Source organism: Vulpes lagopus, chromosome 1 (assembly GCF_018345385.1).
Source record: "Vulpes lagopus strain Blue_001 chromosome 1, ASM1834538v1, whole genome shotgun sequence".
NCBI lineage: Eukaryota > Metazoa > Chordata > Mammalia > Carnivora > Canidae > Vulpes > Vulpes lagopus.
Window position 1 is genome coordinate 171,501,464 of NC_054824.1, and position 23,219 is coordinate 171,524,682.

General features: G+C 47.1%; 1 long non-coding RNA gene across 1 annotated transcript in view; it reads right to left on the reverse strand.

The window, feature by feature from the left end:
• The window catches only part of LOC121475182, a 28,906-nt gene extending 14,112 nt beyond the window's left edge, over positions 1-14,794 (reverse strand). The window contains exons 1-2 of the long non-coding RNA XR_005983675.1: positions 14,651-14,794; positions 13,674-13,768 (exon numbers count right to left, since the gene is read on the reverse strand). This is a non-coding gene — a long non-coding RNA (uncharacterized LOC121475182). The remainder of the gene's footprint in view (positions 1-13,673; positions 13,769-14,650) is intronic.
• Positions 14,795-23,219: the final 8,425 nt, after the last annotated feature.

Below are 23,219 nucleotides of genomic sequence, written 5' to 3' on the forward strand. Positions count from 1 at the left end.
AGGCTTCCTGGGGAATGAGTCCAGGGTGAGAAGCACCTGGTCTTCATGGACCGATGGAGGAAGGGAGCAAAATCTACAGGGGCTTGGGCCCTTTGAAGTGTCTCAGTACCTGATTTGATTAGAATTGAGGATGATGAATCTGATTTGGGGGTGGAGGAATATCCAGAAAGGGGAGGTGGGTATCATCTCCAGGGGTGCTGCAAAGCTCACAGAACACCACCGGCTTGACCTCAGCGTCAGAAAACCCAGCTTCCAAGCCTGGTTCAGCCAGGGCCTCAGGGAACTCATCCAAGCTCTCCAACCTCTGTTTCCACATCTAGGAAGTGGAGCTGATAGTATGATCTTCAGAGACTTGAAATTAGGCCATTTCTATGCAACAGGCATGAAACAGGCATCTGCCAGTTTGTGACCCCCACCACTCTGTGGGTCCCAGCGTCTCTGCCCATATCTCTCTGGGGTGGGAGTGACATCTCCATCACCTCCCCAGACACTGCTGGTCCTGCTTCCCGTACAGCATTCCGGCCTGGTGTGCTTTCTGTGTCAAGCCTCCACAGAAGCCCTCTGCACCATTTTAAACATTTGAGTGCTATTTTCCATCTCTCAGTTCTCAGGCTGTCCTTCCTGCAAGGCTGTGCCCCTGGCTGCTCCACTCTTGGTGGGTTTAAATTTGCCATCAACATCTCTTGGTTTGATTCTTCTGGTCTGTCCCAGCAGGTTGGCCACACACGCCCACACTAAAGGTCAGCTCTTGGATGGTATTATGGCTGAGCAGCTGGAAAAAGCCTCAGAAGCTGATTTCCCTTTCTCTAGCTACTAAATCATTCTTTTATCCACTGACTCCCAAGTGAGACCCTGGGCCCTAAAACGGGCTGTTCCTTGTCACTTCAGACAACAGCATCTTTTAAAATCTCATCTGGACTCATCTCCCTGAATAATCCCCACCTCCCTTGAGATGACAAACCAGCAAATCCATTCTGTTGGCCTTGCTGAGTGTCAAATGCTCACACTTGGAGGCCTCAGGAAAAGAGAGGACTATGACCTGCAGTAGGGGGTCTCCCATATGGTATTTTTGCAGCCATACAAGCAGCTCCTGGTGCTCATAACTCCATACTGGCCTTCTCAGACCTTCCAGAAGGACCAGAGAGGGACGAATGCCTACAGTGAGTGTCTAGACTGGGGCCAGAGCAGTGAGAGAGGAGCCGACTGGCCTGACAGCCAGACCAGCTAACTGACCTGATCCAAAGCTGGCTACCTGTCATCAGGGGTCTCTCAGACTCAGGCAACCTGTTATAACCAAACAAGGGGAAGGAGGGTGCCCTGAACTTTCTTTTACCCCAAGATGAACAAATTGAATACTTCTGTCCTCCAGTTGATAAATATATCTATTGAATCCCTGCCATGTGACAAGCAGAAATGGAACTGGGGATAATGCAGCAGTGAATAAAATGGACACAGTCCCTACCCGCATAGAACTCATTTGTGAAGAATATAAAACATAAACAGCTAAAGCAAGCAATTACTAAAATTGTTTCAGACTGTGAAAAATTCTGTCCAGGAAATAAGTACAGTGTGGTGATCAAGTCTGGCACAGCAGGGACCTCTTTGTGATGGGTGACCAAAAAGGCCCTTTGGAGGAAGTGATAGATAAGCAGAGACATAAAGGATAAGGAGCAAGAGGAATAGCAGGCAGAGGGGCTGCATGTGTCAAGGCCCTGAGGCAGGAAGCACTTGGTACATCCTAGAAAGTATAAGAAGAGCCACGTAACTAAAGCAGAGCAGAAGAGGAGGGCAGGAAAAGTTAGCAAAGTAGGCAGGCCCCGCTCACTCACGGTGGGAAGTCACAGAAGATGCCAGGTTTCTTTTAACCCATTGTAGGATCTCAAGCAATGTGGGTTGACATAGTTAATTTTTTTTGTATTTATTTAAACTCAATTAGCCATCATATAGTACATCATTAGCCTCAGATGTAGAATTGAATGTTTTGACTAGATCACTCCAGTCATGTGAGGAAAATGCAAGTAAACTTTAAATCAGAGCAGAGGAGGTTTTGGGTAGGTAGACAAGAAGGCTTTCTGATAAACAGGACCAGCTGAAAAGGGGCTTGCTAGAAATCTCTATTTTTTTGCAAGAAATTTAAAATAAGATGGAACCATCTATCTAAAGTGGTTTATAATTGTCTTACCTTGGAACAATAGTCTAATTCTGGGTCCTGCATGAACTGTATCTCAGCTGAGGTTTTCAATTATATAAAGCAGAGAAAATATCTACCTGTTCTGCCTTTTTTAATTAAATAAAAGAGTAAATTTTTTAAACTTTGGAAATATTTTAGGTATTATTATCCAACTATATGCTGAGGGGTTTAGTGTGAAACATGCTCTGTAGGAATACAACGCTCTTTTTTGTGAAAGTAGAACCTCGCTTCAAGGAGCCTACACTCTAATTTGGGGAGATAGGACAAAATGACGTTAAATGTTAACAGTCTGGTACTCGAATTTCAATTCAAGACCAACAACAGGAGAAAACACCATAAAGTGACATATGGAAACTCACAAACTGGATTTTATTTTATTTTTTAAGATTTTATTTATTTATTCATGAGAGACAGAGAGGGAGAAACAGTATCCATGCAGGGAGCCCAATATGGGACTCGATCCCAGGTCCTGGGAATACGCCAAGCCAAAGGCAGATGCTCAACCACTGAGCCACCCAGGTGTCCCATGAGCTGTATTTTAAAGAAATATCCAGCACTGTTGGAAGTGGGGAGAAATCATGCCTGGCTGCACCTGGACAGAAGAGCTTCAGGAGCAGCTGGTTCAGGTTGGGGCCTTGGAGACCCCCGCAGGACTGGAAAGACACTTCTGAGTGGGATTGGGCTAGACCCAAGCATCAACTGCAGAAAGTACAAGGGTGTTTGGAGGAATCCTGGACACACTCCTATCTAGTCACTGATTGTAACAAACATATCCCCAACACATGTGTATTAGCATATGTAGTGCCAGATCTGAGTTTTGTGACATCTGAAGCAGTTTTTGTGCCCTTTGCAAGAAAAAGAACACAAAAATAACTAAGATAAAATCAGGTATAAAAGAGCACATTTACTTTGAATAATAAATAATAACAAGTTTTGAGACCTTTTCTACCAATATCTCCTTAAGCAATTTACTAGAATGCTTATATAGAAATTACTCTCTCCGTTTAGAACATTCTTCAACTCTCAGGGCCTGGAGCCTCAGCCTTATAAGTTCCATATAAATCTGCCCCTGAGCACAAGCAAACTAGTGATTGAGTTGGATTTAAGTTCCAGAGAACAGAAGAAGCTGGTAAGTTTGTGGTACAGCTCCTGGGGATGATCACCATGCCCTGCTGGCTAGTGAAACACAGAGAACTGTTACTGATACTACCAGGCATAGGAACCCTTCCAAAGCATCTGTGCATTTATATTGTGGGTGGACCCTTTACATGAGCCCTAGCCTAGCCCCCAGTGCAACCAGGGGCTCATCTCATGTGTACAAGCTGTGCCTTTGAGTAACAGCTTTGGTGACGAAGCTGGGGTGCTCAGCAAGCCCAAGAGGCCTAGCATATGAATTCACTGATCACTTCTAGTTATTGGTAAATCTGTGCTGGTTCAGACATGATGGGATCCAGGTTCTCTAACCAAGCATCTGGCTCTGCCATGCCCAATGTATCATTTATGCTGTGTAAACTGGGATCCAAATTTGTAAGAGGATCCTTTTTGACTCCCCAACCATGGCTGAAACTCTATAATTTCCATGGGTGTGCCTCCTGACTCAGAGCAGAGCTGGGGCAGATGTGAAAGGATATTCCCCAGTTTGAGACCCTTATCAGCCATAAGTTATCATTAAAACTACAGTATCATAGACTGCCCCAGAAAGAACCTCAGAGGTCATTCAGTAGAGTGAGTTGCAAATGTTTGGTTGCCTTTTCTCCAAAAGAACTCTTACCTTGAAGGACAAATGTGCAGAGTGAGAATTCCCTCTATACCACTCCCATTCCATGTTCTTCCAAGGTACATTAAATCTGGCACTACGTCTTTGCTTATCATAATAGCTAAGGAGTGGGACACCTGGGTGGCTCAGTGGTTGAGCGTCTGCCTTTGGGCTAGACCAGGATCCCAGGATCCTGGGATCAAGTCCCACATCAGGCTCCCCACACAGAGCCTGCTTCTCCCTCTGCCTATGTTTCTGCTTCTCTCTCTGTGTGTCTCATGAATAAATAAATAAAATATTTTTAAAAATAATAATAATAGTAATAATAGCCAAGGACTCCAGCATCAATAATAGCCAGTCATTGGAGCACCCTCTCCTCCAACCCAACCCTTGGGTCACTGGGAAGAAGTCTCTGCCCTCGTCCCCTTTTCTACCTTGCAAAGAGACTGTGCTCCTCAATGCTCTTCTATTCCCAGACCCTGCTATTCAGAGTGACTGATTCACCAAGACATTCCTGACCATAGAGACCCACCCAACGTTATTCTCAAGGCTATATAGAATTGGTATCTGAAAACACAGCAGCCAAGCACCCACCACTACCATTATGTCAGCATGCAAGACACAGGCCTCTACCCCTCACTGGCCCTTGCCAGCCCCTCTCTCCCAGGAAGGACCACTCTGAGCTCTCTCCTCTGTCCTCCAGTACTACCCACCTTCAAACAAAACTTAGGTTGGGCACAGTGGTCCTTCCTGTGCATGACGTTTTTTTTGTCCTGAATCTCAAACACTGTTAACAGACCCCTAGGGCAAGGAGGCCAGAATTCAAGAATATGGGAGAAAACAAAACTCAATATCCTTCTTTGGAATCTCTCATGACAGCCAGAACAGAGCACTAATTAAAAGATTAGCTAATACATCAACTGATTATCCCATCACCCAAATGGAATAAATAAAAGCAGAGCTATTCTGGCAAAGAGGTCCATTGTGCTAGGCCCCCATTACCCATCATCCTTCTGATCCCTGAGGGTCAGTGGTTTGATGACTGGGTGCTACACAGCCCACCCCTGCTCACACACTGTCTTACAGATGAGGACATCTGAGTGGTTTTCTCAGAGTCCACCAGTTAGTGAGACCCTGCTGCAAGCAAGAGGAAATCTTCAGTGCTGAGAGGCTCTGTCAGTTGACACCAGCTCCCATACAGCAGCAGAAGCCCCTTCCTCCTCAGCAGGTCCCTGACTCCTCCCCAGTGACTCTCAAAGGAGCAAGGAGAAAGAAGCAGCAGGACTCAGAAGTTGTTCCTCAGCAGCTACCACAGAAAACAGGCTCTTTTACCCTATAAATGACTTTTTTGGAGTTTTGGGGGTTTTTTGTGTACTCAGGATCTGAGCCTTTCAATTCTGAGCCTGCTGAATAATTGGAGATCTGAGAGGGACATAATCTGTGCCCCAGCTCACCTGGGAGAGAACAGGTTGAAATGTGTGCAAGCCACTCCAGGAATCTGCCAAGCAGAACCTCTCTTCCAGGAGCTGTCAGAAATGCCACCAGGAACTGGAAGACATTTACTTCATATGAAACATTGTTCCCAGGGGAAGGGAAGGAAACCATGTCAAGAGACCAGTACAACCAAATGTTGGCAGGAGCTGTGTTGTCTGAAAACCACTGGTGGATGCTTGGAATTGCTAATATAAATTCCAGAAAGTCTGAAGCCATCTGGCTAACAGGTAAGAATTTAAAGTAAATAAATATTTAGCTTTTGAGAAAAAGCATGAGAAAGCATCAGTGTGGCAAGAAGAGTATCAGTTGGGACAGTCTATGAAATGTCACAGTTACAGATAAATCAAAATGAAATTCTAAGAGGAATCTTAATCTTAAAGGTTTAATGGAACAAAGACTTATTTCTCACTTACAAAAAGGCTGCCACACATTAGGAGGCTCTTCTCCATCTTGCAACTATGTCCTATGGATACATGCCTTCAACAGAAGGGAAGAGAGGCAGAAATGGCTCCCATGACTTTCACTTTCCATCCATTGGAAAGAACCAGGCACAAGACCCCAGTATAATTACAAGGAGGCCAGCATATTTCAGGAGTTCATGAGTATTTGATGACCATTAGTTATCTCAGCCATGTTAAACTCCCACTGCTCTGCCCAATTGTCTGATCTTTCTCATAGAGGATTGGACGCCCCCTCCCCAAATATTCCATTCACTTTCCTTTTGGCCAGAGCTGTTGTCAAATGTGAACTGAAACACGTGTCCTGGCAGGTTTACATCAGCCCGGGTTTCACTAAAGCCCAGGTCAAAGAGCTGTAACATGACTTCTGCTTTCTAAAATTCCCTCATGGTGACAGTATATTCAAAAAAGTCTAGGAAATTGTGGCTCAGGATAGTTTGTCCACCGAACGAATGGTTATGGGACACTCCCTGTGTGCCAGGCATTGTGCTCCATGCTAAAGATATAACAGTGACTCGAATAGACATGGCTCCTGCCCTCAAAGAGCTTAGATTCTAGTGGGGTACCATCGAATTACTTCACAAAGAGTTAATTACAAGCAAAACTGAGTGCCATGCAAGAAGAGAATAGGGAGCCACATAGAATATAAGAGGACCCAATCTCACCCATGTGGGGTCAATGAAGATTTATAAGAGGACCCAATCTCACCCATGTGGGGTCAATGAAGATTTCTCTGAAGAAGTGATATGTAACCTGAGTTCAGAAGAAGGAATAGGGGAAAGTAGGCTAAGGGGTATGAGATGAAGGGGAAAGTGTTCCAAGGGGAAGGCACAGAACATCCAAAGGCCCTGGAGTGGGAAGGAACATGGAGTGTTTGAGAAGCTTCAAGGTGGCCAGTGTGGCTAAAGCTCAGAAGGCAGGAATGCTGCCACTGGGTGCCACAAACCCAAGGGATGTAATTCATGTGGAAAATCATGTGTTTTATTTTTAAGTGAGATTTTTGTTAAATTTACTTGTGTACAAAATGGTAGAGTTTGGGATTGGCTCTTTATTCACAAGTGGGGGGAAATGTCTATGGGTCCTTCTTAGTATTGGTACTAGATGGTTCACGTTCTGCCTGCCACCCACTCCACCAAGTCCCACATGGCCTTTCCACCAAAGTTTAGATCCCAGACAAGCTCTCAGCAAGGCTTCCAAAGAAAATGTGCAGAGAAAAGACACAAAGTACCGGGAAAAAAAGACTAAGCAGTTAAGAAAGGCCTCCTTCATACTGCCAACTGCCTCTGATGGTTCAAATCCCATAAACATCTTTTCAGGGGAAAAAATGGTAAAAAGAAAGAAATTAGGAGTAGGCAGTTCATCAGAGGAAGCCAAGCAGAAGAGCCATTCCAATGCTCAGGAGACAGTGAGGAGCTAAGTGTAAAACAAGAAGGGACTGGGCTAGCTGGAGAGGACCCCAAATTTGGGAGCACCACACCTCAGCCTAGGGTCTGCCACACTGGCTCACTCTCTGAGGGTCTCTCCAGCCCCTTCCAGACTTCAAGGCCTGCCAGGCTCTGGCAAACTGTCCCCTGCCTAGATTTCCAGCTTCCTCCCATCCTGCGGCCCCCTACTTTCCCAGCCCTGGACACCTCAGACCTCCCCGAGTTCCTCACAGCATCTTCAAGTCTCTTCCCTGGCCCAAAGCAGCCTGCCTTCCCCTTTTCCTCCTCTTTCCTCTCAGCTCAGCCTTCTCCTCTCAGGAGACCTTCCCTGACTCCAGACAGAGGCAAGTCCCCCACTCGTTCTGCTCTTCAGCAAGGACCCTTTACTGCTTCACTTCTTCCCTCTCAGACCACAAGCACCACACACACACCCCTCCAAAGCAGCGGACTTAGACCTGGTTCACCACTTCTTCCCCAGTGCCCAGTACAGGGCCTGACACATAGTAAGGGTTCAACCACGATTTCCTCAATCCTAATACAAAGCTAGGATTTAGGTATTTCAAAGCCAGGAGTTCTTGTCTGATTTATTCAAGTGCTATTTCCCTAGGCCTAGAACAGATATTTGCTGAATGAATGAGTAAATGAATGAATGAATGACCTTCTGAGCCAGAAAGGACAACTTAGACACCTTCATTTTACAGGTGGAGAAACAGAGGCCCAGGGAAACCAAAGATCTGCCCACAGTCTCACAGCTCAAACAGTGGGCTGGGTTCCCAGTGCCAATGAGCGAAGTCATCTATAAAAAAACACTCCGCCTGTCCCCTTTTTATAGAGGAAAACACATGCAGGTATTGATCCTTTCCAGAAGCAGCTGTCCAAGGTATTTATGTACAGATGAATGTATTTATTTGTTTATTCCCTATGCTGCTCTAAAAAGAACCGGAGGCAGTTTGCCCACTGCAGCTCCTGTCAATGCTGTATTTTCCAAACTCAAGAACAAAACATGAAGGAAAAACAACCTGTTCAGAAGGAGGGGCAATAACACCTCGCCCAGAACCAGTTTCCTTGGCCAGAGCAGAAAAGCTCCAGCAGAGAGGGCTGTCTCTGTAATCAAATTACCAAAATTAGTGACTAAGAGGAACAGAGCAGATGTGGAAGATTTCAATTTTGCTGAAGGGTTTGGCACAATGTCTCAAGGAACTGAATTTGCAAAATTCTTGCGTAAGAACAGTGTCACGTGAAATGAAAATCTGGCAGGACCACAGTGGTGACAGCCAGACCCACCAAGTGATGTTGTGGTCATTGACACAAATCTTCTCCTCCTACTGATCTGTAAGGGGCGGCAGATGGGGCCTTAGGGGAAGCTGCAGCCACCATGACAATGAGACACAGTGTATTTATATATAGAAGTTAATTTTCTAGGGCCCTTTCAGCCACATCATCTTATCTGATCCTCACCATCAGACCATCAGTAGAGGCTCAGAGGTTGCCTGGGTGGCTCAGTTGGTTAGGCAACTGCCTTCAGCTCAGATCTTACTTTTGGGGTCCTGGGATCAAGCTCAGTGGGGAGTCTCCTTCTCCATCTCCCTCTGCCCCTCCCCCCAAATCATGCTATCTCTCTCTCTCTCTCTCTTTCAAATAAACTAACAAAATCTATTAAAAAAAAGAGAGAGAGAGAAAGAAAAGGAAAGGCAAGGCAAGGAAAGGAAAGAAAAGAAAAGGAGGGGTGCCTGGGGGGGCTCAGTCAGTTGAGCATCTGCCCTTGACTCAGATCATGATCCCAGAGTCCTGGCATCAAGCCCCCCCCCTTTGGGGTCAGGCTCCCTACTCAGCAGGGAGTCTGCTTCTCCCTCTTCCCCTCCCTCCTGCTTGTGATCTCTCTCTCTCCCTCTCTCTCTCTCTCTCTCTCTCTCTCTCTCTCTCCCAAATAAATAAATAAAATCTTAAAAAAATAAAAAGGAGGTAATGACATCCCAAGTTCATGGAGCATATGAGCACCTAAAGCCCAGCATTGAGGTAATGGTAAAAAATTTGTGGTTGTATAAAAGTCAAGGGAGTGGCTCATCCTGGGAAGGACATTTAACCTTCAGGACACAGGGGCACCATTTTTTAATGCCCACATGGCACTGTCACCCTGCTAGATCAATTAGTCCCCCTACTGAGCATGTTTTCAGTGACCATTTCTTACAAAGGTCAGAGTAGACTCAATTAATGGGGAAAGAGAGTACAGGGGCTCATCTGAATCTAACCACAGAGGTTTCCCTAAAAAGCCCGAGGATTTTCATGAGCAATGTCATCCCGGTCAGTGCTAAGGACCAGGTGAATAGGTGCAGTCAGATCTCAAATGGAACTCCTAATGTTCTCCCAAAGCTGGGCTCCCAGCCATTGTTCTTCACCACAACAGATGCCACCTCCCAATTTTATAAGCAGAAACTTTGATCATCCTTGATACTTCCCTTTCCCTCCCTACCAGAACCAGTCTATTACCAGATCCATCTGACCCCCTCCCAGTACTATCCAGGCCACCTTCTTTACCCCATCCCACTCCTTCTAACACAGTCCATGAAATCAAGCTTTGCTTGAGAAGATTCCAATAGTTCCCTACTGCTGTTCTCCTTCTCCCTCTTGCTCCTCCCAGTCTATCCCCCACACTGCCGCCAGAGTGAGTACTTGAAAATGAAAATTTGGACATGTCCCTCACCTGCTTATGATACTTCCATAGCTCTCATTGCACACAAGGCCCAGTGTGGTCTGGCCCCTATCTGCCTTCCTGGCCTCTTCATTTGCTACCTCACTCCTCCACTCTCCAACCTGCAGATGGAGTGGCCTTCTCTCTGCTCCTGGTTGGGGCTACATTCCTCCACCTCAGGGTCTCCATGTGTCTGCTCCTGCCATTCCCTGTCCCCACCTACCGCCACCAACCAGACTCCTAGTTATCTTCAAAGCACAGCTCAGATCCCATGTTCCAAGGAAGCCATCCTTCCTTAGCTCTCATGGCTGATCAGGTCCTCCTGACAGACACTGTCATAGGATCACATGTTTCACTTCTACAGCACCTGTCACAGTTTAAATCAAATAATACTCCATGATGATGGCCCATATTTGTTCATTCACTACTTTATTGCTAGCAACAGGAACATTACCTGGCATGTGATCAGAACTCAATAGATGTTTTTTGTGGAAAAAAAAGTAATGAATGCAGCATGAACACAGCAGATGGGGAAACTGAGTCTCACTGGGATGAAGGACCTTGACAAAGGACATGAAATCTGCCAGGATTAGGTGGACCATGGGCATCACCCCACCTCTGGAGATAGATCTAGAGGAAACACCTTCCTAAAATTAACTAAAATGTTTCTATTTAACAGGATTGAAGGTTGGGGGAAGGAAACTTCAAATACACACAACACCAGACTTAGCAGTGAGAAGAACTAGCAGGGAAAAGCCCAGGTCCCCATCTCTTCTCAATTATCCACCCATCAAGGCTAAGTAGACCATGGAGGGATCAGAAACTGGGGCACTCAGGAAAGTAAAACAGCAGCTTTGGCCTACCATGGCAAAGAGGGGGCAAGTTGGTGGCAAGGGTGGCACCCTGGTTACGGAGTTGGTGAGCTCCCTAAAGCATCTTCTGCTCAGCAAACATGTGCTAAGGGCCTACCGTCCTCCTGGCTGAATGTCTTCAGTAAAAAGCAGTCTTTGACCTCACGGAGCTCAGAGTCTAAAGTGGAAACAGGTCTGTTAACACTTCATTGCAATCTAGTTTTAAGTGCTAGAATAAAGTACAAGTCAGGGAAGGGGCTATTTAGAGAAAGTACCACTGGGAGCTATATCTGAGCAGGCAAAAAAAAGTGCATCCCGTTCTCAGCATGCTCCTGCCACAGCCTAGGGTAGCTTCTGTTGGCCTACAGTGTCACACACATACAAAACACCTAGAAGAGTAATAAGAGTCCCCAAGGCAGCCCCTCTAGCAGCCCAACAAAGACCAGAAGATTGTGGTGCCTCCTCTTCATATCCATAGAGGTGAAGGAGAGTGAAAAGGCTACCCAGAGGAAGAAAACTAAGGACAAAAGTCAGGAGGACAGCAAGTCAGAGGACATGAAGCCAGCTGGACCAAAGGTTATCGGCCCACAAGGCTATCCTGGGTGGGGCCGTGTCCCCCCAAATTCACGTCTACCAACAACCTCAGAATGTGACCTTATTTGGAAACAGGATCTTGGCAGATGGCATGAAGTTCAGACATGGTCATATGGTATTCAGGTGGGCCAGAATCCTGTGCCCTTATAAATAAATACATGGAGGCACAGGTAGAAGGCCACGTGACAATGGAGGCAGAGATTGGAGCAATGCCTCTGTGCGTCAAGGAGCACCAAGGACAGCCAGCAATCACCAGAAGCAAGGATGAGACGAGGAAGATTCTCCTAGAGCCTTCTGAGGGACCACTGCCCTGCTAGCACTTTGATTTTTAGACTTTCAGCCTCCGGAACTATAAAAGAATAAATTTCTATAGTTCTAAACTACTGAGTTTGTGGTCATTTGTTATAGCAGTTCCAAGAAGTTAATCGATGTGCTTAGAAGACCAAATACATAAAGCAATGGAGTGAACAGGGCTGTTGTCAGAAGTGAGCCCCAAAGTGGACCCAGCTGCAGAGCATAACCCACAGAAAAAGGGGCAGCAGTTACTCAGCTGCATTCAGTTGCTGCCAAGAGGAAATGATGTTGCCAAATATGCCAATTTTTCTAGATTTGGGGAAAATCCATACTTTTGTATGAAAACTCTGATTTTCAAATGTTAAGCCAAATGCCTTTTTAAATTTTGTTTTGTTCTTATTTCTTGCTTTTTTGAGTCAGTGTGGGCCAGATAAGGCGAGACCAATCTCCCCATTTTGCAGATGAGAAACTGAGACCCTAGAGACAATGTGATTTATGTCAACAACTCAAGCAAGAGCTAAAGCTGAAACCAACGCTGCCATCTACTACGCTGCACTCCTGCCCTCCACCACGCCACCCAGCCTTCTCCCCCTGGAGCAGCAGTGATGGCTCGCTCCACTCAGGATTCACAGCTCTCATAAGAGAGGCGACTCCTGGGCTGGAGGGCATAGCCACAGGCCAAAAGCTGCCTTCATCATCCCAGCTGCCATGGGAGCCAACAGTCCCTGCCAGCCTTGGTTCCTAAGAAGGAGCTGCAAGGGCTTACAGCAGGGAACTCTCAGTCACAGAGAGAGGAGAGGAGTCAGGGCCTGCAGAGGCATGGGATGTGGGGACAAGAGGGGCATGCTCAAGTGTCACATCTCAGGAAGTGATAGGAAGAGCCTTCCTTGGCAGCCTCAGTGATTCTTCAGCAACGGGCATTTCCCACCAGGTGATGGAGCAGGCCAACCAGATGGGGAGAGTCTGCAGTGAGCATGAAGACATCCAAGCAAAACAGTCATTGCTGGAGAAAAAGAGTGGCAGCAAAACAATGCCAATAAGATGCCAGGGCAGGCAGGCCTAGAAGCACATCAGAAGCGTGGTGGCACCGACTCTCCCCAGAATGCCATGCCTGTTTGGACAGATTTTTGCTTTCTGATACGTGTTCCAAAAGCTCTTGGAAACGAGGAGAGAGGCCTATCCGGTCCTGTTTGGACAGTGCTGGGTATGGTACCAAATGTCGACAGCCCCTGCAAGCTGTTCCCTTGTGCCAACGAAGATGACAGGGCCAATGCCAGAGCTACGCGCTCAGAGATCTCACACCATCATGCTCTGAGCAGCATCTTCTCTTGTGTGAAAGGGAAAGTTTCTTGGGAGAACAGAAGAGAAATAAAGACAGCGCTTTTTTTCATGGTGTTTTTGGTTCTGGTTTTTTCACCCCTTGACAAGGTGCAAAGGGACCTTTGGAAAAAGTTTTTCATTAAGACCAACAGTGAAGTTCACAGCGCTGCTTGGATCTAGCAAGCCCATTATGCCATGCAGTTCACGGGCCCCTGGCCTCCCACCCTCCCTGGTCGTCACCAGTGGTCTTTTGCCAGGCTTGAGGCAGATGTGGGCAGTGGGGAGGTCTATGATTCCCACCAGGACCACTGACTGGTGGAGACGCCCTCATGCCAGGGTGGCTTGGTGAGAGCCCCTTACACGCACACGTACGCACAGATGCACACACAAACACCCTGCCCACACAGCAGCAATTAAACACAAGAAACAAGGATAGGTCCGAAAGGACAGCAGCTCCCGTGTTAAAACATGAGCAATATGCAGAGGCACGCCTCTCTGCCAAGCCCTAATCCCCCTGGCATCTGTGCCCTGCTATTTGCATAAGTAAATGGCAGCTCATTAAGAACACATTAGTAGCTCTGTAACCATGTAAGGAAACCAACCTAGTGAACTCAAAGCCACTGGAGATTTCTCTAATTCAGTTTTGCAGCCTTGGAGGCATGAAACAGAGTCTGTCATTCACCGTCTGTCCGTCCAGCTGGAAAACAAAGAATAGACCCTCATGGAAACACAGAAAAGACTTAATAAATCTTTGTTGAAGAATGAATGATGGTAGGCCAGGTTTGCAAAGGGCAAATCTTACTAAAAATAGAGAAATGTTTGGACTGCCCTGGTTTGAGGAGACATTTCTCCCGTGTCTGGCTATCCACTGAAGGCTCCAGAACAATGGTTGCAAATCAAAGTCCTGCATCAAATCACCCCTTAGCTTATCATCAGAATCATATTGCCTGTGATGGCTGATTCAGGAAGTCACAGACCAGGCCCAGGAATCTAGACTTTTAAAATGCCTCCCGAGTGGAGGCACCTCTTGATTTTAACTCAGGTCATGATCTCAGGGTCATGAGATCAAGCCCCACCTCAGGTTCCTCACTGGGCCTGGAGCCTGCTTAAGATTCTCTTTCCCTCTTCCTCTGCCCTCCCCTGCTTGTAGTTCTCTCTCTCTCTCTCTCTCTCTCTCTCTCTCTCTCTCTCTCTCTCTCTCTCCCTCCCTCTCCTCTCTCTAATAGATAATAAAATGCCTCCCAGGGATTCTTATTTGCTCCCCTGTTTGAGAGCCATTGCCATGGAGCCTTCCTTATGGTTGGCCCAGTGCAAAACGGGCACCACCCAGGAGCCTACCAGAAACACAGTCTCAGGCCCCAGGAAGACCTGCTGAGTCAGAACCCGCATTTTAACAAGCTCGCTGGTGATTGCCGCATAAAGTTTGAGGAGCATCATTCTAGAGGGTGCTAGGGTGGATTCTGTGGGGCCAGGCCGCGGCCCTCTTGCAGCGGTGCAGTCTCCTGTCTGAGCCCGGCCACGGTGGCCTGTCACCAGGTGTGTGATCCTTTCTTTGCTCACGGCCTCAGGTCTCACCCACCTGCAGGGTGTGGAGGTTGTACTGGATGGCCAGCCGCAGAGGTCCTCCATTCCCAGGGGTTCCGGGACGTCCAGATCCAGGAACCTGCTGGAGCCCGGCGCAGACGTCAGCCCTCCACGTCTCCCACCGCACAGAGACCCAGGGGGAGGGCTGCCTTCAGAAGCACAGGCCGGAAGCCTGGGAACCAGAGGCCTGAGCTCATTTCTCCGCTTCAGTGCGCAGGGCCCCGGCGCCAGGAAAGCCGAGTCAGCAGATCCCAGGCCCGCAGTGACCTGGCCAGGGCCTCTGAAGCCGCCCAGGGCGGGCGGGCAGGTTCAAGAGCATTTGGCACCTGTCTCCAGTGCCCCCCAGAGCTGCCGGTGCTTTTACTAGTCTAGGTGGGCAGCCCAGGAGGGCGCAACCTGCTGACCTGTGGTGCAGACAGGCCAGGCCCTGCGTCTGCCAGGAAAACAGCTACCCGCGGCCCTAAGGCAGGCCTCCGCACTGTCCCCAGTAAGGCCATTGCGGATTTTCTCAAGGGCTGGCCCTCCGAGCCCCAGGTGGTGCCACACCCCGGCTCAGGAGGACCCCCACACCGCTGGGGAGCGAGACACAAGGCAGAGGCCCCAGAAGCCGAGCAAGTGCCAATTGTGTGGGTATTTGTAGCCCGATCCCTCTGGAAAGGCAGCTTATGAGGTCCTATGCAGCGCTCTCTTTCACTCCTGTCCCGGGAAGAGCAGGTGTTGCCCGGGTAACCCGCGGGGTGGCCCTGCTGCTCTGGGGTCACCTGTATCACCCCCACAGGTACCTGGCACAGGGACCCGGGCACCCTCAACTTCCGGCCCTGGCCTCCTTTCTCTGAGCTGAGTCTCCCCAGAATGGGGCCCGAAGGCTCAGGGATGCAGGAAGCGTGGGCAGTCCTGGCAGCTGCCTCCACGGGAGACCCTGAGACTTCAGGCTTTCGAAGATGTCTATGCACACACTTAACGCATTAAACGTGTGAAAACAACACGCAGTTAAATACGCACTGAAACAACACGTAGTGCCTACTTCAGCTCGGGCTTTACATTTGCACAGAATCCCCACTTGCAGAAAACTGGTTTTTCAGCTTGTTGAGGCCTTAATTATTCATGGGAGGTGATTCTGCAGGGGTAGGTGGTTGTTCTCCTCCTCCTCCTCCTCCTCCCTCTTCCCCTCTTCCTCCCCCCTCTCCTTCCTTTTCCATCCTCCTCCTCCCCTTCCTCCTTCTCCTCCTCCCTCCACTTTTCCAAGACCTTCTCCTTGAAAGGGGACCAGGGCAAGGGGCCAAGTGTTGCTCCGAGTCCCACAATTACTAGGCAAGTGGCACTTGCTCCTTTTTATATTGCTCCTTCACTTTCAATCAGGTGCCTGGTACAGTTGGGCCCTGAAGCTCCAGGTCGTTCCCCTTGCACACCTACCTCACACCTCTGCAATAATGAACCTGAAGTGATGCCAATGGGCTGTTAGTGAGCCTGCAGCACAGACACGGGAGGCCGGGCAGCTGAGCCTGCCCCAAACCCCAAGCTGGGGATATGGATCCCCTTGGGCCGAGCAGCCCCAGGGTAAAAGGTGGATCTAGCTGTTGGACCAGCTGAAGAAGAAATCAGCATCATCCCCACTCCATCAGCTGCATAACACTCTTGAGGCTAGTCCCTTGAGAGCCTGAGAACACAGAATATAGTAACAGAACACACCACAAAATCTTCAGTATAATCACACTGATTTTCTTTTATTCTTTCATGATGAAAAGAACTCTGTGGGATTTTTTTCATGGTTATATTAACAATACCTGCTTATTGTTTGAAAGTAAATTTAAGCATTTTGGGTGGGGGATGGATGGGGAGGAGTCAGGATCCCCTCCACCCAGACAGAACCCCTGCCTGCCTTCCATGGCCAGCTTTCACGCACCCCACACTTCTTGCATACAGACCAGTGAAATTTTACATAAATGGGATTATATGACAGTATTGCAGGTTCCTTTTCCTCTCTGTGTTAAAGAGTATTTGGGAGTTGGCTTCACTGTCTTTTCATCCAATGTCCCTCCCCAGGTACCCAGCGTCAACATCCTGTCGTATGAGACAGGTTCAGATGTGAGCAAGTCCCCATGCTCATCCATGCTCGTATCTGCCTTGAAGGTGTCCTCCCCTGCTCCTGGGGACCACCTCACCACACTCCCAGAGCTAAGGCCCAAATTATTTCAGTCTCTGTTCAACAAGCCAGGGAAAGTGATCTTATAAAACCCTCAGTCATGTCATGTTGGACAAATGGTCCAACGGCTTTCTATCTCTCATCTAGATAATAACAGAAGCCTTGAAATAACCCACTCCTGCATGAGCCACCCTCTCTCTGTGTCATCTCCTACCAGCCTTCTTTTGTACCCTCTCTGCACTACTGGCTTTGCCTGCCACTGGGTCTTTGCACCTGCCATGTCCCACTAAGCCTGACCCACTCTTTCTCTAGGTATTCATAAGTCTCCTTCTCTCACTTCCTTCTGATCTTCATTTTAGTACCAACGTCTCAATGAGGCCTTTATTTGCCACTCCATTTAAACCTATACAATCTTCCCCCAACACTCCTTTTGTCTCCTTTGTTTTTCTCCAGACATCTTTCTCCAGCCAACATGCCATATATTTTACTTGTGATCCATGTCACCCCACCAGGAGGCAAACTCGGTTACAACAGAGTTAATGATTCCGTTTGTGCGTGGCTGTATCTTCAGCACCCAGACAGCACCTGCCACAGGTAAGTGCTCAATAAGTATTTGTTGAATGTGTGACTCAAGGGATCTTCAGGGTTAGACAGGGGCCTAGATAATCAACAAGCACTTGTTCAGTGATTATAAGTTCCTCCTCCAGCTACACATTTAAGGTTAATTGGTTCCATGAGCCTTGCTGTTCACAAGAGCAGGCAAATGACTTTTTATTTCTAGGGTACGCCCTTAGCTTCTCAGACTCCAGAAGCAACAGGTCACTCCTCTCTGGCTGAGTTAATAGTCCAGATACTCCAATATGGGCTCAGAGTACCCCTGCCTCTGAGTCCTTGAAAGGGTTTCCAATGGGCTTCCCCATCAGTGTTCTTTCATCAAGCACCCCACCCCCATACCCTTGCATAACTGTGGCTTCTGTATCTTTCCGTAAAACCAGTCTGCCTTTCAGCTCAACCTTGGCTTGCTGCTGGCTGGTGGTCCCATATCATGGGTATCCTGGAGCAGCTCACTATACCCTGTCCCTGACTACAGAGAGTAATCCAGAAATGTCAGCCTCCTTCCTAGGGCACAGAGGAAGTGACTACAGCAGACAATTTGAACCTGTTGGTGGTTGGTTTGTCTTATGTTTTGGTTTGTGTCTATTTGACTATTAATTATTATTATATAATATGGACTATCTTGTAAAAGCTTATTACTTGGGTAACGGAGGCAACATATGTATGAAAGTTCAACTTCTTTTGAATTGTAATCTGTTCTACAATTAACTTGTGGAGAGTGGTGGGACTGGGGGTATGGATGGGGAGATAGTTGATCAAGGACTCCTTTGCCCTTGTTTTGAGACCTTCTGACATCTGGCTAGAAAGTCTGTCTATGGAAAGAACACACATACAAAGAGACACACAGGGAGACACACATACACACACACAGCATTCACAACCCAGATGGCAGGAGCCTGAGTGCCAAGCTGTCTCTGGCAAAAGGCTGCCTGCCTCCACTCACCCACTATATCCAGGAGCAGAAGCACAGTGCTACCCTTGACCTTGCTTTTGGAACACCCTCTAGAAGCAGATATGTATTCTGACTGCCACCATGGCCCATCCAATTTATCCTCCCTGACTCTCTCCACTGCCTCCTTGGAGAAGGAAGACCAGCCTCCTCCCAAAGCCTTCTACCTTCTTCTTCCAGGGAAAAGCTGCTCAGACTTGTCAACAGGGGATCAGGAAGGGAAGAAGACTAAGCCACCCTACAGTGTGCAAATCCCTGCCAGCCGACAGGCAGATGGCTCCCTCCATCACAGGAAGGGGTGGGTGGCCAAGGTGGATGTGGGCCCTTTAGTCAGTTCAACATTTGGAGGATTATCTTCTCCCGGGGTGCAGCAGGATTAAATTTTTAAAACTAAAATATAACTGATTTAGAATAAATGTGAAGGTGGGAGCACTGGTGAAATCTGTAGTTCTACCAGTTGTAAAAATTTTTTCAATGTAATTATGTCTCTTTCAACTACACAGAGTAATATGAACTCTGGGCTAGACGTTATACATAAAACAGCTCATTTAAAACAAGCAGTCTGCAAGGTAAATATTATGATGCTATTTTATATTGATGAGGTAAGTGATGTTCATAGAGGCTAGGAGCTAACAGTGGATAAGTGGTATCCCTGTAACTACTTACACTGCACTAATCTCGGATGGATGGATGGATGGGTGGATGGATGGATGGATGGATGGACGGGCAGATGAATGAACAGATTAGGAACAAAGGAAAAAACAACTCAACCACATAACTTCCCATTTCACGAAACTAATGAAATGGTGGGCTATTTAAAGGAATGAATTAGAATGATTACTAATTAGCATTTCAGCCATTGAGCGAAGAGGGAAGCAGCAAAGCGGGGAACTGCTATTCTTAGAATCTATGCTCTGGAGCCAGACTGCCCAGGTTCAAACCTCAGACCCACCATTTGCTAGCTAGAGAACCTTGGGCTAATTAGTTAACCTCTCTGTACCTCAGTTTCCTTATCTGTAAAATGGGGATATTATGACTTTTAGTGTTATGGTGAGAATTAAATGAGTTACACAAAATAGTATGTAAAACATTTAGGACTTTGCCTAGCACCTAGTAAGTGCTCCATGAATGTTGCTAGTGTTACCCACATTTTGTAGGAAGAAACTGAAGCCCGGGGAGGGAGGTGATGCTTATTCTGCAATTATTCCAATAACACCACTTTCCACATTGATTGTTGGCAACCCTTTTATCCGATCATGGTGCTACAAGACCATCTGAGCCAGCTCTAGCCAAATAATCTTCAGTTGTGGTGAGGATCTAGATTTTAAGGAAGGTCTAGATTTTTCAGATATAGCTATCCACATAACTTAGGTACACATTCATAACATTTACTCTGTCTTAGGAGTTGAGAGAAACTCCATAGTCACTAAAAAAAAAGAAAAAAGAAAAAAAAAAGATGGACCTGCATTATTTTTAAACTGCTATAAATATGTGTTGGGTGAATGAATGTTATCTATTATATCATTTAAGACTCCTTATTCAAAGGTCATGATAAATTCTTCCCAGAATTCAAGGAGTTTATTTCTTCTGAAGAACTTCCTAAAATACATCTGAAATCCTATACCAGAAAACTTTGGAGCCAGATGCTTTTCAGAATTTAGACTCTTAGGAATTTTGAGAACTTCTAGAGTGCAGATACTTTATCCTGTGTAATCTCCCCTGAAGGCTATCCAGGCTAGCACATCACAATTAAACATCCTCATAGTTCTACAGAGAACCCTATATGTGAATTGAACATTTACACTGAATGAGATATATAAAGACTATAAGCAGGTCAGCGTCAGCTCGGGTCACATTTCTTACAAATAAATAGAAAAGCTTTGAGCTTTCAGAGATTTTTGGACATCAGAATGGCAGACAGGGGATGGTAGATCCATGTAGTGAATTATGAGCTGGGTTTCCCCCTCGTCCGGGCTGCTATGAAGAGTTTGGTTTCTGTCTCACCAATGTTTGCTGAGCACTCACCACATGGGCACTGTTCTAAGCTGGTTTATGTGAATTGTGTTATTTGGTTCTCAGAACAACTGTAAAGGATAAGTAATCAGCCCAAGGTCAAGCACCATCTGAGACTGGCTAATGAAGTTGCCCAGCCAGCGAGGCATTTCCAATACAGCTGACCCCTAAACAACACAGAACATTGAAGCACTGACCCCCTATACATATGAAATCTGCATATAATTTTTGACTCCCCCAAAACTGCACTACTAAAAACCTACTATTGATTGGAAGCCTCACCAGTTACATCAACAATCAATTAACACATATTTTGTATCTTATATGTGTTATATATTGTGTTCTTACAATAAAGTAAGGTAGAGAAAAGAAAATGTTATTAAGAAAATTATAAGGAACAGAAAATACACTTACAGTACTGCCCTGTATTTATTGGGGGAAAAAAAATCCATGTATGGACCCACAGAGCTCAGACCTTGTTGTTCAAGGATCAACCTTTTTTTTTCCTTTCTTCCCTTTTTATTTTTTGATTCCTCTTCTTTAATAGTAGCTTTTGCTATTATTTTTCCTGTGTTTTCCATTGAAATTGGTAGGTAGATGAGATGCCACAAAATGTTTTTAAATTATGGGCCTTCATCTCATCCTTTTCATGACACTGACTTTAAGTCCTTTGTGAGGCTTTCGGGATGTAGCAAAGTCAGCTTCCAACAGCAACCACAAATCCTCACACCAAGACCAACCAAGACAATTTCTAGTGAATAGAATTCTACTGAGATTAAAGCATGGACAAAGCAAATATTTATTCCAGAACCTCAGGTGGTTGGAGGTTAAATTCAGAGTCTCTGCTCAGGATCCCTGGGTGGCGCAGTGGTTTGGCGCCTGCCTTTGGCCCAGGGCGCGATCCTGGAGACCCAGGATCGAATCCCACATCAGGCTCCCGGTGCATGGAGCCTGCTTCTCCCTCTGCCTATGTCTCTGCCTCTCTCTCTCTCTCTGTGACTATCATAAACAAATAAAAATTAAAAAAAAAAAAAACAGAGTCTCTGCTCAATTTTGCAAATAAAGGGTGTTTTTGGTTTTCTCCATCCATTGATCTCATTTGCCTCCATACTTGTCTAGGGAGCACCAACCATGTGAGACACACAGTGCAAAGCCTGAGCTGTTACTCTGGAGCTGAGGGCCATGGCGTAGATGGAGAGGGAAAGGAGGGCATTCCACACCAAAGAAATCGCATGGTGTGTTTGGAGAACGCAGAGTGGTCTGGCAAGAGCAGAGCTGTGCTCATAGGCAGGAGATGAAAATCAAGAGGCTGGAAAAATAGTCTGGGGCTGATCCTGAAGTGCTTCACATGCCCAACTGAAGGACATGCACCTCACTTCATGGCTGAAAACCTCCTGGAGTCCATGGGACAGAGGCGTTCAAGGATGCTCAAGACCTGTCTGTCTTGCTCACGACCATATCCCCAGTACCTGGAATAGTATTGGCACACACCTGGGACCTGATGTACTTTTACTGAAGGAAGGAATGGAAGAAAAAAATCTGTGAGTAGATTCACATTGGAGAACGTTTTTTTATTAAAAAAAAAAACGTAGAGGATGTAGAAGGAGGACATGGGGTCCTGTTAGGAATTCCTAGCAAGTCCAGGGGTGGCCTAATAAGGGAAATCTGTGGGTTGCTTGGGAGAAGACACCTTTTGGGCTTAGAGATGCAAGATACTCCAGGGCCACCAAGCAGCTGTGTGGGGAGCCACTAGAGCTAGTCTATGGGGGCTAAAGTGAGAACATAGTTATGGCAGCCTCCTGCAGAGATCAATCTCCCTGTAGCTCTTTCCCCCTCCTCCCCATGCTGTCCAGCTCTCACCTCAGGGACATACCTTGGAGTTGGAGAGGCAGCCACAAAGCAGGAAGGGAAGCAGGGATGGGAGGAGCTGCAGGCTCCCGGGTGGTAGTGGGTAGTATAAAGCTGAGGACTGCTGGCAGCAGTGAGGTGTCAGGGAACACAGGAGATTCAGGGAGCGCCCATCTCACATCAGTGCAAGTTCACAGGGAGACTTTCCAGTCGCATCAGAGCCAGGGCAGGCAGGACTGATGATAGATTCAATTCTTCCTGGGGAGAGGGCCAGAGTGGCTCCTCTTCTCATGTATAAGCATCATTTTTAGGCAACATCATCACCTTGGCATTCCATCCACCCTATTCCAGAAACTTTGAAAGGGTTGGGAGCAGCCAGGGGAGGCTCCTTGAAGCAGTTGCTCAAGGCTCTGATCTGACCCCCACCCCCTGCCAGCTTCCAAATCTAGGGGCCTGGGCAAGGGCCTCCAGGTGGCCCAGGGAAGACCCTCGGGGTGATCCTTCTGATACTCAGCCCTCAGGTGGTCCACAGACTCTGGAAAGCTGAAATCTGACCCAACAATGCTGGCTACTCCAGAAAGATCCATGCAGGGGTAAGCAAGTCAACACTCCCCCACGCTCACAGGGAAAGCACAAGCCAAGGAGCAGATGGCTCACCCAGAGTCACAGAACGAGCCAAGAAGCCAAAGGTGGACCCCGGGGAAGGGCCCCCTCTAGGAGTGGTTGTTATTCATAGATCATCTGGCCCCTCCCCCCCGCCTATGATCTGCTCTCACAGGGTTCTACCTGAGGGCTAGAGAGGGGCACATTTATTGGTCCGTTGCACTAGGCCCTATACTGGACACTGCAGATACAAAGATGAATATGACATGGTCCCTGCTTTTCAGGAGTTCAGAGTTCATTGGAAAAATGGACATAAAACCAAACAATTAGAATGAGAAAGGCTATTCTAAGGATTCAATGAGCTAGGTAAAGACAACGGCCCCTTGTTAGCCC